The sequence below is a fragment of the Alexandromys fortis genome, unplaced genomic scaffold, assembly GCF_014885135.2.
Source record: "Alexandromys fortis isolate MF-2015 unplaced genomic scaffold, M_Fortis_MF-2015_v1.1 scaffold_165, whole genome shotgun sequence".
NCBI classification, from domain to species: Eukaryota; Metazoa; Chordata; class Mammalia; order Rodentia; family Cricetidae; genus Alexandromys; species Alexandromys fortis.
In genome coordinates, this window is record NW_026068038.1 from 1,069,679 (window position 1) to 1,085,326 (window position 15,648).

Genomic DNA, 15,648 nt, shown 5'->3' on the forward strand with positions numbered 1-15,648 from the left:
TCTGGCATTTTAACTGGCCACGTGCCTCCATCTGCCACAGCTGGCAGAGGACCTGAAGGTTCAGGCTAAGACGACTCTGGCTATGGACTCCCTACCCCTAAGGCTAGCATCATGCTTTCCTTTGCATTATTTGAAATAGGGGCTCTTGTATGCCACCCAGGCTGCCCTTGAACCCCTGATCCTCTGACCTCTGTCTCCCAAATGCTGGGATCTCAAACAGGGGCCAAGGCCCTGGCTTCTTTGTTTTTATATTTTCAATGCCAGAGATAAGACATGGCTTCCCCTGTCGGGCGGTGGTGGGGCATGCCTTTAATCCCAGCACTCTCCGGAGGCAGAGGAGGGTGGATCTCTATGAATTCGAGGCCAACCTGGTCTACAAGAGCTAGTTCCAGGACAGCTCCAAAGCTACAGAGAAACCCTGTCCTGAAAAACCAAAATAAAAGAAAAAGAAAAAGACATGGCTCCCCCATTCCCCCTCCTCTACAAGCCCAGCACATGTTCAGCACTGAATCACATTCCCACATACTTCCAACCATAGATGTGGCGTCCAGATCTGTGTCTTAATGGCTCTCTCAGGGGCCCCTCCTTGAAGCCCCACTCACCTACCTTGATCAATTCTTTGTCACAAGCCTGTAGTGCCACGCCCACTCTACAAGCTCCAGGTCTCCACATCTTGTGCTATTTTCCAAATATTACAAGGGGCCTTGATATCACCATGGGCCTGTGACACTGGCCCAGGGTAGACGGTTATTCTCACTTATCCTCAATGTGGCAACTTTGGTTTAGGGAGGTCACAGGCCATCCCACAAATAGAACTTCTGGACTGAACGTCTGAGTTGTCTTTAGGAAGGGAACACCAGTCATTCTGGGGGGGGGGGGGAGGCAGAGGACAGAGAGGAGACAGGATGATGCTCTTGTCACCTGCCTGTACTGAGATGGGGCTCCTCCACACGGCCTCTGAGAACTTGGGTCTCAGCCCTCTGGGCTATGACTTCTCTCTCCACCACAGCTCCCTGCATGAGGCTGAACTGCTCCCCGAACATCCACCGCTGGATGCCAGCAGCACGGTCCCCTGATGTCAGGAGCACCAAAGCTACCTCTGTCCCTAGGGTGCGACAGCTCTTAGATAAGAACCCTTGAGTATTTTTCTAGCTGCTCTCTGAGCCAGCAACCGGCAGGAATCACCTGGGGAGCTCAGAATGAGACCGAGTGGCTGTGGGTGGGGCTCATTTGGTGGTTTCTTGTCTAGCATGGCAAGCACCAGAACCCGGTACCCTGTGGTTTCAGCACTCTGGAGGTGGAGGGTAGAGGAGCATCCGGGTCATCCTCGGCTACATAACAAGTTCAAGACCAACCGAGGCTACAAGCAAAAGTCTCGTCCAAAGAAAATGTAAGTGAAAGCAGACGTGGTAAATGTCCCCAACTTTGTCCAGCCTGGAGTCTGATTTAGCTGGGCCAAGTGAGGCTGGGAAGGGGTAATCAATCACTTAGTGTCAGCTGGCCACAATAAAGACCTGAAACTTTAGTGCCCAGAGCCCATCTGGCAGCCAGGCTGGGACTTGGGCTTAGGTGCATGGCTGATTTTTCGACAGGGTGCTGTTGGAAGCTTCTGGAAGGGATCCTGAGTTCTGGAGGAGGAGGGTCACCTTACCCTCCAGCAGGAAACAGCTGCAGAGACATTGATAATCAGTTCATACCTGGGAAGCCATCTCTGAATCGTCTAAAGCTTTAGGGCAGGGCAGTGGCCAGACTGGGCATCCTGGGTGTTATCCTGGGTGGGTGGTTGTGAAGTTGGGTCCCCTTTGAGGTCTGGGACCCCTTCCATCTGTGTGGTCAGTGGGATGGTTGGTCCTCACCCCCAAGGATTATCAGTCTCAGTAGCAATTGTCTGTGTGCCGTTCTACAGGATCCAAGTCCTTCCTGTGCCAGGTATATCGGCCCTTCTTGGCATTAGACTCTGAGGACCAAGGAGAGCAAGAAATACAGACATCAGGAGGCCTTCCAGGCTGAGGTGGGGCTGGCCTGGCAGAGGAGGCAGACTAGAAAAGGGCTGAGAAAGTTCTGGCTGTGATCAGCCCGGAAGGGTGAAGAGTGGGTGTGGGGGCACCCCTGGCTCTCACTGGCTGCTCCTCTTCAACCCTCTGCTCCTCTCTGTTTAGTTCCCTGCAACCATGGAGCCCCATCTAGTACTCTGCCTGCTCCTCTGGCAGCCCAGAAATGCGGGCAGGATGGCTGCCCTGCTGCCATTGGGCATTCAGTATAAAGAGCAGGGCCTGACTAGCATGCAACAGTAGCCCTCTGCAAGGGCCTAAGTGGGAGGGCGAAGGAAAGCCTGAGTCCCTAGGACTAAAATGAACTGCAGTGGATGCCAGCATCCATCCTCAGAGGAAGCCACCTGTCATTACCTCCCCAGCACTGGGATTGAAGGTGTGCACCACTACCACCTGGCTTTAAATATATTTTTAAAAATTATTTTATGTATATGGATGTTTCACCTTCGCGTATGTCTGTGCACCACTTGTGGTCCTGATACCCACAGAGGCCAGAAGATAGCATCAGGTCCCCTAGAACAGCAGACTTCTGTGAGCTGCCATGTGGGTATGGGACTCAAATCCAGGTTCTCTGGAAGAGCAGCCAGGGCTCCTTGCTCATCCCACCAGCTTCCTCCCCGTGTTCGGATACAGGGTCTCCCTCTGTAGGCCAGGCAGAGACTGAATTGAGAAAGTCTGCCTCAGCTGGGACTATGGCATGATAGACCATGGCCAGCTACTTAGCCTCTCTGTCTCGATGGGGTGAGAAGCACCGGACTGGGGGTCACAGGGAGGATGAGAAGGGAGAGAGAAAGTATTCCAGAGAGTCAGGAGCTCTCGCAGCCTGGCATGGTGCTGCTGTGCACCACACACTGTGAACCCTGTGCTGGCTAGTTTTAACTTGACACGAACTAATGGCATCTGAGAGGAGGGAACCTCAATTAAGAAAATACCACCCGGGGGCTGGAGAGATGGCTCAGAGGTTAAGAGCACTGGCTGTTCTTCCAGAGGTTCTGAGTTCAATTCCCCCGCAACCATGTGGTGGCTCACAACCATCAATAATGAGATCTGGTGCCCTCTTCTGGCCTGCAGGCATACATGCAGACAGAACACTGTATACCTAATAAATAAATTTAAAAAAAAAGAAAGAAAGAAAATACCACCCTAAGATCTGGCTGCAGGAAAGCCTGTAGGGCATTTTTTTTCATTAATGATTGATGGGGGAGGGTCCAGCCCTTGGTAGGTAGTGCTATCCCTAGGCTGGAGAGATGGCTCAGAGGTTAAGAGCACTGGCTGTTCTTCCGGAGGTCCTGAGTTCAATCCCCAGCAGCCACATGGTGACTCATGCCCTTTTCTGGCATGCAGGCATACAAGATAACAAGCCAGTAAGCAGCATCTCTCCGTGGTCTCTGTATCAGCTCCTGCCACCAGGTTTCTGCCCCTAGACAAATGTCAGCCAATCAGGAGTCCTGAACCTTAGACCTTACCCCTCTGGTATTATAGAAGCCCCCCTCCCCCACAACTGAGCTTGGGCCTCCTCTCCTTTCACACCAATATTTTGGACACACAGAGAGTCTGAGTTCGAACTTGTATAAGAATAAAGGCTCTTTGATTTTACGTATAGGACTCCGTCTCCTAGCTGGGGGACTCCATGACCTGGGATAACAATTCCAACATGCAGATATATATACCCACACAGAATTTAAAATAATAATGAAAATTTTCAGGGGAGGAGGGGAGAATCTAGGAGGAGTTAGGGGAGGGGACAGTCGTGATCAGAATATACTGTAGGGGGGGACTTTTTTATTGTTGTTTTTGCTTTTCAACACAGAGTTTCTCTGTGTTGTCCTGGAACTCACTCTGAAGACCATCTGGCCTCACTACCTGAGATTCACCTATTTCTGCCTCCTGATTTCTGGGATTTAAGGTATGCACCACAACACCTGGCTGGGAAAAACTTTATTTTTTTTTTAATTAAAAGAAAACAAAAAGAAGAAAAGCCACAGGCTGGGCTTCAGTACTTACAGATTATCTATCTGGTGAAGGGCAGGTGCCAGAATTTATAAAATTTCTCAGAATTGAGAAACTAGAAATAGGCTGGGCAGTGGTGGCTCACACCTTTAAATCCCAGCATTTGGGAGGCAGAGACAGGTCGATCTCTGAGTTCAAGGCTAGTCCCCCCCCCCAAAAAAAAAAGGAAGGAAGGAAGGAAGGAAGGAAGGAAGGAAGAGAGAAAGAAAGAGGTGTGGGGAGATCTGCACAGCTGGCTGCCTCTGCAGCATCGCCTCAATCTGCCCTGTCTTCAGCACCTTCTCTTTAACACAGGGAATCTAAGGGTTCAAAGCCTCTGCAAAACTTGGTTGAGAAAAATCCTGCACATTGTGACATTCCTTAATCAAATTTGCATTTGTCCCTTCGGAAGCTTAATTAAGATGCTTTGGGGATATGGAAATAAACTTGTTAAAGGTGTAAACTGGAGAAAATAAGAAAGACCTGCACCAAGGGAGTGCTCTCAGTCCTCAAGGGGCTGAGTCCCCCTGCAGCTGGAAAGGCTAAAAGCTAAAGTCATTCTTTTTTCTTTTTAAAAAAGATTAAGCTATTATGTATACACTGTTTCTGTCTGCTGCAGGCCAGAAGAGAGCATCAGATTTCGTTGTACATGGTTGTGAGCTACCAGGTGGATGCTGGGAATTGAACTTAAGACCTCTGGGAAAAAAAGTCAGTGCTCTTAACTTCTGAGCTATCACCAGCACTCTAAAGTTGTCCTTTGAAAGTAACCATGTCAGACCTTGGGGGAAGGTTGAAGTGGGGAGGGGAGAGACAAGGAGGGGAGCAGAGAAAAATGTAGAGCTCAATAAATATCAATAAAATTTAAAAAAATACAAAAAAAAAGATCCACACACAGTACACTATTACCTATAAATAACCAAGTGGGGAGAAAAAAAAGAAAGTACCCTGTGTCTTCTTCCGGTAACACACTTGCAATAGCTTGGAATGGAAACAACAGCCACGGTCCATCCAAACTCTGGAGTGCTATCCCAGTTTGCTCCCATTGCTGTGAGAAAACACAGACCAAAAGCAACCTGGGGAGGTAAGGGTTGATTTCATCTTACAGTTTATAGTCCGTCATTGAGGGAAGCCAGGGCAGGAACTCAAGGCAGGAACCTGGAGGCAGAAACTGATGCAGAGGCCTTAGAGGAGTTCTGCTTATTGACATGTTCTCCTTGGCTTGCTCAGTCTGCTTTCTTATACCACCCAGGACCACCAGCCTAGGGATGGCATCATCTACAGTGGGCGGAGCCCTCCCACATCATCAAGAAAATGTCCACTGACATGCCACAAGTCCCATCTGATGGAAGCAATTCCTCACTTGAGGCTCCCTTTTCCCAGGTGTCTCAAGTTGCTCTCCAAGATAAAACCACACAAGTGTATTCAGGCACCACAGAGGGAGGACCGGGGTACCGACACTGTCCTGCACACAGACCTCAAAACCCACTGTCTGGTGGGTATGGAGCATGCCCGTGATCCCCACTCCAGGGGCAGAGACAAGATCTCAAGTCCAAAGCCAGCCTGGGCTACACAACAAGACTTTGTCTCCAAAAGCAAAGCAGAACAACCCTCCCTGTCTCCCCAAACCCACGGTGCTCAGGAGAAGAAGCCAGATGATGCAACAGGCCACATCGTGTGTCGTGTGTGATCTCACTGACAGGAAGTACCGAGAACGGGCAAATCCAGAGATGGAAATCGGATTAGTGGTTGCCAGGGCTGCAGGTGGGCCCAGGAAGGGCTAGGAGAGCTGTCGGCTAACTGAAACTATTGAGTTGTGCACTTCTAATGGGTGGCTTTAATGACCGTACCAACAACAGCCACCAGAGCCGCCAGCAAGGAGGAGGAAGAGGGCACAGTGGGTACCTGAGCAGAAGGGTGCGAGAGAGGAAGAGGCCAACAGACAGCAGCTGCCCAGGAGGGGGGTGCAGAGTTGACATGAGGGGAGAGAAAAATGCAGGGACACACAGGGCTCTTAGGCACCCAGCTTACTCCTGTGTTTATCAGGAGTCAGGTCTCCAATCCCTAGCCAAAATCTAAAGTCAGTCTTTCTTTCTTTGTAATTTATTTCTTAGTATTGAAGTGAAATCCATTTCCAATAAAACCAAGGGGCCATTGTGTTAGCTTTGCAGGTAAAGGTGTCTGCCACTCACCCAGAAAACATGAGTTTGGCCCCCACACACAGAAGGAGGAAACTGAGTTCCACACATCTTCTGACCTCCACAAGCACACTGTGGCCCATACCCATACAGGCACACACATATATACACAATAAATAAATGTAAAATTGAATCAACAATTTTAAGGGGAAAAAAGTCCCAGAGTTCAAGGAACGAACCAATGTCTGGGCTGGGCAGTGGTGGCACACTCTGGAGGCAGAGGCAGGCAGATCTCTGTGAGTTCGAGGCCAGCCTGGTCTACAAGAGCTCTATGCCTACAAGAAAATATCAAAGCTCTCCCTGTCCTGGAGTGGAAGGTTCCAAGAGGCTCAGATCAGATTGTGACTGTCCCTCAGTCACCATAAGGGAGGGGATGTGGGTCCACTCCATCTCTGTGCAGGTGTGAAGTTGATCTGAAAGCCTCTGCCAGGTTCAATGCTTGCTGGCTTCCACCTGCACTGCCCTCTGTGGCCAAAGAGTAAGGGTGTGCTATTCAGCCCCAAGACTGACCGGAAGCATAAGAAACTACAGTTCTAGAATATTGAGAAAAGCGTCAAATACAAGTGACCACAGTTTGTCCAGGATACAGTGTTCCTGTCATCACATCCAGTCCCCCAGACACCAGACTCAAAAACAAATGAATACAATGTCACACATGGCCACACTGAGTTCCAAAAGCCAGGAACACTGTAACTTCACATCAATGCTAAAGGATGTCCCATAACAAATGGTATTGAATGTGGGATGTGGGTAGGCTCTGCGGAGGAATTTAGGGCTCCTAGATTGGTGGGGTGAGGCTAGGGTAAGGACTGCAAAGGGAAGTGACTCTCTGATAACATGCTGTTGGCTCCTGACTTCGTTCCTGAGCCTCCTGCAACCCATGGAATCCTTGGTGAGTTAATACACTCACATTGTCCAAGTCAGGATTTGGGAAATCGTGAGCTATTGTGACAAAGATCAGAGCTTTGCCACCTGAGAGGCAGCAGCTTTTGCAGAATTGTCTTTCTGCTCATATGCCAAGGTGTCCTTGAAGGACAGCAATGCCATCTTCCACCTGTCCACACCTCCACAGAGAACCATATGGCAGAAGGCCTTGAAGGTTCCAAGTCCAGGCTAGAGCTCAGCACATCTAAGGAGATCTTGGAGTGGAGTGGGGTGGGACTGGGTGGACCAGTGCTGTGGACCAGTAAGCTCAGAGCACAAAGCTACAAACGTTGCCAGGCCCTGTGGCCAGGCCTATCACCCAGCTACTCGGGAGTCTGAGGCAAGAGGATGGCAAGCCAAAAGCCTGTCTAGGCTAAAGAGTGAGTTCAAGGCCAGAGTGAGTTCAGCTTAATCAGATTCTACCTCAAAATAGAGAGTGGAGCCCAGCGGCGGTGGCTCACGTGTCTTTAATGCCAGCACTTGGGAGGGAGAGGCAGGTGGATCTCTGTGAGTTTGAGGCCAGCCTGGTCTACAGAGCGAGTGCCAGGACAAGCAAGGCTACACTGAGAAACCCTGTCTCAAAAAATCAAAAACAACAAACAAACAAAAACAAAAAACAAATAAAACAAACAAACAAAAAAAGTGGAAAGAGAGAGCTTGGGGATGCAGCTCAGTGGCCCTGGAGGCTCACAGTTCGACAAAGCGCAAACAGAACAGGACAGATTCCTCCGTGAAATCTTTCCCACTTAAAGACAGGCACAATGAGGGAAGAGGGAGGGGTTCGGGGTTCTCAGACCGGAGCTACACAAAGTAGCAGACTCTGATCAGGAGCTTGAGCAACTTCATGTGTGCCCCCAACTCAGTGTGTGAGCATTCATTCCCAGGCTAAGTGGGTGCCAGCCCAGGCCCTTGTGAAGTGCTGGCCTGGCAGCTTCAAAGCGACACCATGGTGTACAGACACTGCCGGCCCTGGCCTGGGAACTGTGCCCAGGGACGACCGACCACATGCTGGCGTTTTCCTCCCTGAGAACTCAGGCTGATGGCTGCACCCTTCCACAGAGCAACTCTGCCCTGCAGGCTCTGAGCCAGCACACTGGGGATGGTGCCAGGAAGTTTGGGGGGGGGTGAGGCAGGGTTAGGGGCAGGGAGCTGTTCCCAGGACAGGAGGCTCTGGTGGCCAATGCTGCAGGGTAGAGGCTCAACCTCCCACCACCCCTGCCCCCTCAGGGCTACTGCACTTGAGACTTCCTGGGTATGGGGGGCAGGAGAGAAGAGGCTCCAACCCTCATTACAAGTCTGAGAACAAAGAGGAAGCTGCTGGGCCTTGGCCACTCTGCACTTCAGGTGTCTGGCACTTGCTCACCCATCTGTCCATCCATCATCTGTGATACTTTCCTTGAGTCCCTGCTGTGATTGTGAGACATCAGACTGGTTGGACAAAGGACTAGCAGAGTCCCAGACACCATTTAAGATTTACTAGAACCCGGACGATGGTGGTGCATGCCTTTAATCCCATCACTCGGGAGGCAGAGACAGGCAGTTCTCTGAGCCTGGTCTACAGAGTGAATTCCAGGATAGCCAGGGCTACTCAGAGAAACCCTGCCTCCAAAAACTAAACCAAACCAAAACAACAACAACCAGTATAGTGGCCCGTGCCTGTAATCTTAGTACCCAAAAAGTGAAGGCAGGAGGATCAGGGACTCAAGGCCAACCAGGGTCACATGAGACCCTCTCTCAACCCCCTCCCCCCAAATTAAAACAAAAACACCAACAAACAAAAAACAATGCTAAAAAGCCTGTGAAATTCACTGGGTCTGTCTGCACACCCTCACCGAGTCCATCATTGCTATAAACATTCCAAGATTGCTCATTCCTGTCTCAGAGCTGCTATCTGCATCAGCCAGTTGCAGATCCAGGTCTAGTGGCAGTCACTGCTTGTAGCTGGCTGTGTAAAACAAGGCTGCCTTGTCACCTGGTGACTGGGCACAGCTTTTGGCTGTGCAATGCTTTGGTGGGCTAATCCTGAGGAATGTCCACACTCTACCCAGCAACTCCTTAAACCAACAGAAGGGCTGTGCACTGGGCAGAGGACCTCACAGCTGAAGCTGTGGATAGTGCGGTCCTCTGTTGTTTGCCGGCATCTGGGAAGTTCTGCCCCGGGGATGCAGGCTTTGTACACACACACACACACACACACACACACACACACACACACACACACACACAATCATTTCAGAAGACCAATCAATCAATTAATCAGAAGACTAAAATCTGGGGAGTACTGGGGCTGATATTTAGGTCTTCTGTGCTTGGAAGATACTGGTTTTTTGAGACAAAACAAAAACTCTTGTTCTTGGCCTGATCCTGTGAGGCCAGGCTGGCCTGGTCCTGTGTAGCCCAGGTTGGCCTGGTCCTGTGTAGCCCAGGTTGGCCTTGTATTTGAGGCAATTCTCCTCTCAAGGGCTAGGTCTATGGGTGTGTCCTACCACACCTGGTTTATGCAATGCTGGAGATGAATGCCAGGGTTTCACGAATGTTTCCAGAACACTCTACCAAGTGAGATACATCCTAGCCCTCTTTTTGTTTTGTTTTTGAAAAAGCCTCAATCTCTGTAGACCAGGCTAGCCTGGAACTCACCACACGACCTAGGTTGGTGGCAACCGTCCTGCGTCAGCCTCCTGGAAGCTGAGAGGACGAGTGTGAGCCACCAGGCCCAGCTTGAGGCTTATTTCAGTCTACAGGTGCTAACTCACCCTCCGCCCTGGCACCAGGGGCCCTTGGGAGTCAGAGGTGGCTGCTCTGGCTGCTGACAGGCCCTCCTGGACCTACCCCTTATACGGACAAGCCTATATGGATGCCCAGAAAGCCACTTCTGACTCTCGGGAGGCCGCAGACCCAAGGCCGGCCAGCTCATTGAAGGAGGCTGATATGGCTCAGCTGGTATTCCCTTCCTCCTGTCTTCCAATCAGAAAGACATTCAGTGAGGCCGGCTGCATAGGCTGTCCTGGAAGAGAGTGAGCTCTGCCTATGGAGGTCCCTGGTGCCTCTGCTGGGGAGGAACCCAGGAAACCTCTAAGGTTAGGTTGCTCATCTCTGGGAGCAAAGCGGCTGTGGAGCAACACCTCCCCCCCCCCCCCAGCAGTGAGAAGTGAGTTCTTTCCTCGTTAACTTCAGCCGGGATGGAAGCAGGCAGAGCTCACAGTGGGCAAGTGTGGACTGCAGCATGGCAGGCCGCTCTTTCACAGGTGTGGAGGGATGTCTGTCGTCTTTACCTTATAATCATCCAACACGGGACGGTAGAGGCGGCTTAGCAGACAAAGGTGCTCGCCATCAAGACTGATGAGTTTGATCCGGGCCCTCATGGTGGAAGGAGAGAACTGACTCCCGCAAGTTGCCCTCTGACCTCACCACATGTGCACCATGGCAACACCCCACCACAGTAAATAAATGAATGTAAACTGTTTCTGTTTAAAATAAAATAAGCCAACAACCAACACATGGGTGGCCCCTTTAACAAAGTAAAGATGAGACTTCTTAGCCTTCTGCTGGGAAGAGGGTACTGAGCTCATGGCTGGTGACAGGGCACAAGGACTGGTTAAGAGCTCAGGAGGCTGAAGATGGGTCCTCCCCATGCCTTCTAGGACCATCCCCTTCTGCCCCTCCTACCTGTTGGCACAGGAGCTCAGTGATTGTCTTTAGCCTCAGGGAACTCCTTCAGGCTGGGGACAGTTGCTTGTTCTTCTGCAGTGGCCATCTGGGCTCAGGCTGCTCCCCGGCTCCCCGTACCTCCTGGCTCATGTGGACTAAATGCCTGGCCTTTGCAGAGAAGGGAAATTATCCCTAAGCCCAGGCCTGGTGTGTGCCCTGTGGCGTCTGAAGCTTTAATCCCCTGGCTTTGGATCCTCACGTCCGGCCTAGGGCTAGAGGGGTGGGCCAGTGGGAGCCCAAGCAGAACATGGGCCAGTGGGGAGGAAGAGGGAGAGCCATTGTTGGGTATCTGTCCCAGGAAAGGCAGCTGTGAGCATCTGGCATGACCCTAGAAGGATATCAGACAACAGTAGAGGTTTTAGGCTTATACGCAGCCTGAGGGTACAAGCCAGCAGAGGAGATGAACTCAGACCCAGTGAGTTCCCTGAGTCTGGAGTGCTGAGCCTCTGAGTCACCACCCTGGATTGCTGAGGAGCGGTGAGTGAGCCCCTTTCTAAATATGCACCTGCCCCAGCCACACCCAGGTCTGCTGGTGGCCGTGGGTATCTGAGCTGATTGGCTAGGGAACTGCTGGTTCACTTCAGAACACTTCCAAGCTTTCGTTAGGCATGAACTCTGGCTCCACGTGGTGTTGCCCTCCCAGGAATGCCCTTCCCCAGGCCTGTGAGGCTTGATCCACTTGGGAACCACAGGGCTGGCTAGGGGACAGGTGAGTGCCAGAACTCATGCTGGGGAGAGAGCATAGAGCCTCCTCTGCTTGGCCCCAGGGAAGGGCTGTGGGGCAATAGGACAGACTGGGGAAAGGGAGGCCAGGGACTGTAGGTGCCCTACTGAGACCAGGTTACCTTCAGCGAGGGCATCATAGAACCTTGTCTATACATCCACTCTGGAACCAGGACACATAGCAGAGCAGCCTGCCACAGAAGCTTCTGAGCTCTGAGAACGTTCGAAGACACCCTTCCTACCTCCTAGAAGCAGGCCTGCAGTCAAAAGTGGCCACGTCCATGTAGGGTGGATGAGAACCCATGCAGTCTGCCAGAGAGAGCTGAGCCTGGGGGATCCTGGGCTATTCTCTTACATACATGTTAGAAAGGCCTCGGGTTTGCAGTATACTGTGGGTCAGACTGAGGTGCCTCTCTGTCCCAACTCTGCTCCTCTAACCCTGAGAGCCTCAACTATGGGACCACACACCTCTTGAGTGACCCTGGCCAGGTCAGATGTGACCATGACTTGTCCTGAACTCAAGTTTCTGGGTCTCAAGACTGAGTGGATTGTACAGTCCTAGGGTATGACTGACAGCCAAGCCAGGCCTCTTTCTGAAACAACCATCCCAAACACTTTACATATCTAGATCTATCTTTATGTATGTGTGTATGTATGTATATAGGTATGTGTGTATGTATTACGTATAGTGTTCTACCTGCATGTGTGCCTGCACACCAGAAGAGGGCACCAGATCTCATTACAGAAGGTTGTGAGCCACCATGTGGTTGCCGGGAATTGAACTCAAAAACCTCTGGAAGAACAGCCAATGTTCTTAACCTCTGAGCCATCTCTCCAGCCCTCTGCCCTTTTTTTTTCTCTTTGAGACAGGGTATCCCGGAACTTGTTCTGTAGACCAGGCTTACCTCAAACTTAGAGATCCATTTGTCTTTGCGTTCTAAGTGCTGGGATTAAAGGTACACGCCACCACTACCCAGCTCAAATATTTTGTTTAAATGAGGTTTCTTTTTTCTTTTCTTGAAACAGGATGCTGAGGACATCGATTAGGGTGCTGAGCAGAGTAGGAAGTAGATAAACTTGGTAGGTACTGGGGAAGAGAGAAGGGTAAGCTCCTAGCCCCAGGGGTGCTCTTTTTCTCGGTTCGTGGCCCAATAATGGGGAAAATCTGTATGTGGTCAGGACAATTCTCTCTTGGTTCTCTGGGAATATCTTTCCCTTCCTAAGTGTTTGGTTTCTGGTTTTTTGATGGTGCTTGTGTGGCCATACCCCACACTCACTAGATATGGACTAATGGGACCCTGGGTATTCTGGGTTACTCATATAACACAAAATATGTTGGCCGAGGGCTGGAGAGATGGCTCAGTGGTTAAGAGCATTGCCTGCTCTTCCAAAGGTCCTGAGTTCAATTCCCAGCAACCACATGGTGGCTCACAACCATCTGTGAAGAGGTCTGGCGCCCTCTTCTGGCCTTCAGGCATACACACAGACAGAATATTGTATACATAATAAATAAATAAAAAAATATGTTGGCCAAGATGCTGGCTTCTGGTCCACTCACTAGCTCCGACCACCCTCCAACTGTGGCCCCAGGGGAAGGAGAGCAGGAAGCAGTGGTAGCTGAAGGCAGGAAGGGCTTCTGGCTTCCTCTCAACTCTCCTGCTCCCAACTCTGAAGGAGTGGGCATTCCCTGCAGTCTGGGGTGGGCAGGTGGGAACCCTATCTAGACTCCTCTCTGCTGGGGTTTCCCTCTGCTCTGAGTCTCCAGGGTACCGCCCCCACCATTACTCCCAGCATGTCTATTTACATACAGTTCTTTACGCGTTGCTGTAGAAGGGTCCCCATTCATCCCTTCTTCTGCCTGCCCTCTATTTTCCCAAACGGTGATCCCAGGAAGGCTTCGGTGATTGAATGTGGGAGTGGAGATATAGTGCAGTGAGAGTCTTGTCTGCCATGTGCGAGAGGCCCTGGGTTCAAACCCCAACATGGAAACAAAAACATCGGAGGCTATTAGTCCAGATCAGACACTGAAAAGGGAGGTCTGAGAGCTGAGCTTGGAGCACTGAAGCAGTCAAGGGGTAAGGCAGCCATCAGCAGGGCTCCTGGCCATCAGCAGGGCTCCTGGGCAGCTTCTACAGCTTTCTGGGACGCTGGGATGGGACATGAGGGTCTTGGGAAGCAGCTGTGGAGGGATGCTCTCAGTGACCTGAAGTTCTGAACTCTCCCACCGACTCACTCACTCCTCAGGTGCCCTAAAATGCACACAGCACCTTTCTCCACTTGTGGGGCTAGTGGCCCTTTGGTCACATGAACACGCCTAGTGGGCCTGCATCAGCAGGTGCGCCAGCTCATGATGGCAGTACACTGTGACTGTCACTGTACACTGTGTGCATGTGTGTGTGGGTGCCCTGCAGAGGCCAGAAAACAGTGTTGGATTCTTGGAGCTGGAGTTACAGACATTGTGAGCCACCCGACGTGAGTGCTGGGAACCTAACTCAAGTCATGTTCTTAACTGCTCATCCAACTCTCCAGACACTCCACATTAGTTTTTGGGACAGGGTCTCTTTACCGACTCAGAGCTCTGACTCGGCTAAACTGGTCAGTGAGCTCCAGGGACCTAGCAGTGCTGGCGTCACAGTTACTTGTGGTTCTGTCTGGCTTTTCTTCCTTCCTTCTTCTTTTCTTTTTAAAATTTATTATGTATATAGTGTTCTGGGCACCAGATCTCATTATAGATGGTGGTGAGCCATCATGTGATTGTTGGGAATTGAACTCAGGACCTCCGGAACAGCAGTCAGTTCTCTTATCCTCTGAGCCATCTCTCCAGCCCCTCTTTTTCTTTTTTTTAAGACAGGGTTTCATCTGTAGCTTTGGAGCCTGTCCTGGAACTAGCTCTTGTAGACCAGGCTGGCCTCAAACTCACTGAGATCCACCTGCCTCTGCCTCCCGAGTGCTAGGATTAAAGATGTGTGCCACCACTGCCCGGCCTGTCTGGCTTTTCACGTGGGTGCTGGGATTAGAGTTCCGGTCCTTATGGCTGCACAGCACTTTACCTTCTAGGCCATTCTCCAGTCCCGCTTTCCTGAATGTCAGCCTAACTGTCCTTTTTATGAACAAGTGTCTTAATTTTAATGTAGTACAATCGATCACGCCTGTATGCATCCTGTTTAAAAATCCATGCCAAATTTGAGGTCATAATCCCTGGGTACCTAGAAGTAGTACTTTTCCCCTTTGTGTGTTTTTTGTAATTGAGTCCATGTTGGCCTCAAATTCACTATGTTGCGAGGCTAACTCCCACCCCACAATACTCCTTTCTCTTCCTCCCAAGTGCTAGGTATGGGCCACCACACCTGGCTTAGAAGCTGTATTATTTACTTTGATATTTAGATAAAAAAATACCTCAGTCCTGGCTGCACATCAGGTGCCAGCCAGGCATGCCTGTATTTGGGAAGTAGAGGCAGGAGGGCTGAGTCGTTCTGCACTACACAGGAGACAATGAACCAAACAAAACCAACTGTGGCTCTGTTGGCTGCAAACACTGGCTTTGGGCCCCAGTCTCCTTAGGTTTCCATCCCCTGGGCTGGAGCAGAGACTGTTACCCACTACACCTCTCGTTCCCTGCAGGGGCCCAAACACAGGCGGGCACCTTGCTCCCCACCTCTGGGCCAGCAAGGCTGCTGCAGCTCTGACCACTGTTAAGTCACTAGTGAAGGGGAGGGCAGAAGAGTGCCTGTCCGTTCCTCATTTCCTGTTGGCTCTGTAATAAAGGTACTCGGACTGGGCCGGGGCGGGAAGGGAACCGAGTGCGGAGAGAGGGTTTTCTGCAGCACAGGGTATTGAACCCGAGTCTCACGCATGCCAAGCCAGCACTGAGCTACTGACTGTCTCCGGTAGAGGCACGGCCAGCTCAAACCCCCTCCTCCACCCATCACTTACTGTTGTGCGAACCTAAGTCATTTTTGCAGGCTGAGCAGGCTTTGATGTCCGCGTCTGTAGATGGAGACAAAACCGACACTAGCTGAAGGAGCAGCTGATAGAAACAGTGGGACAATGTGAAAGTT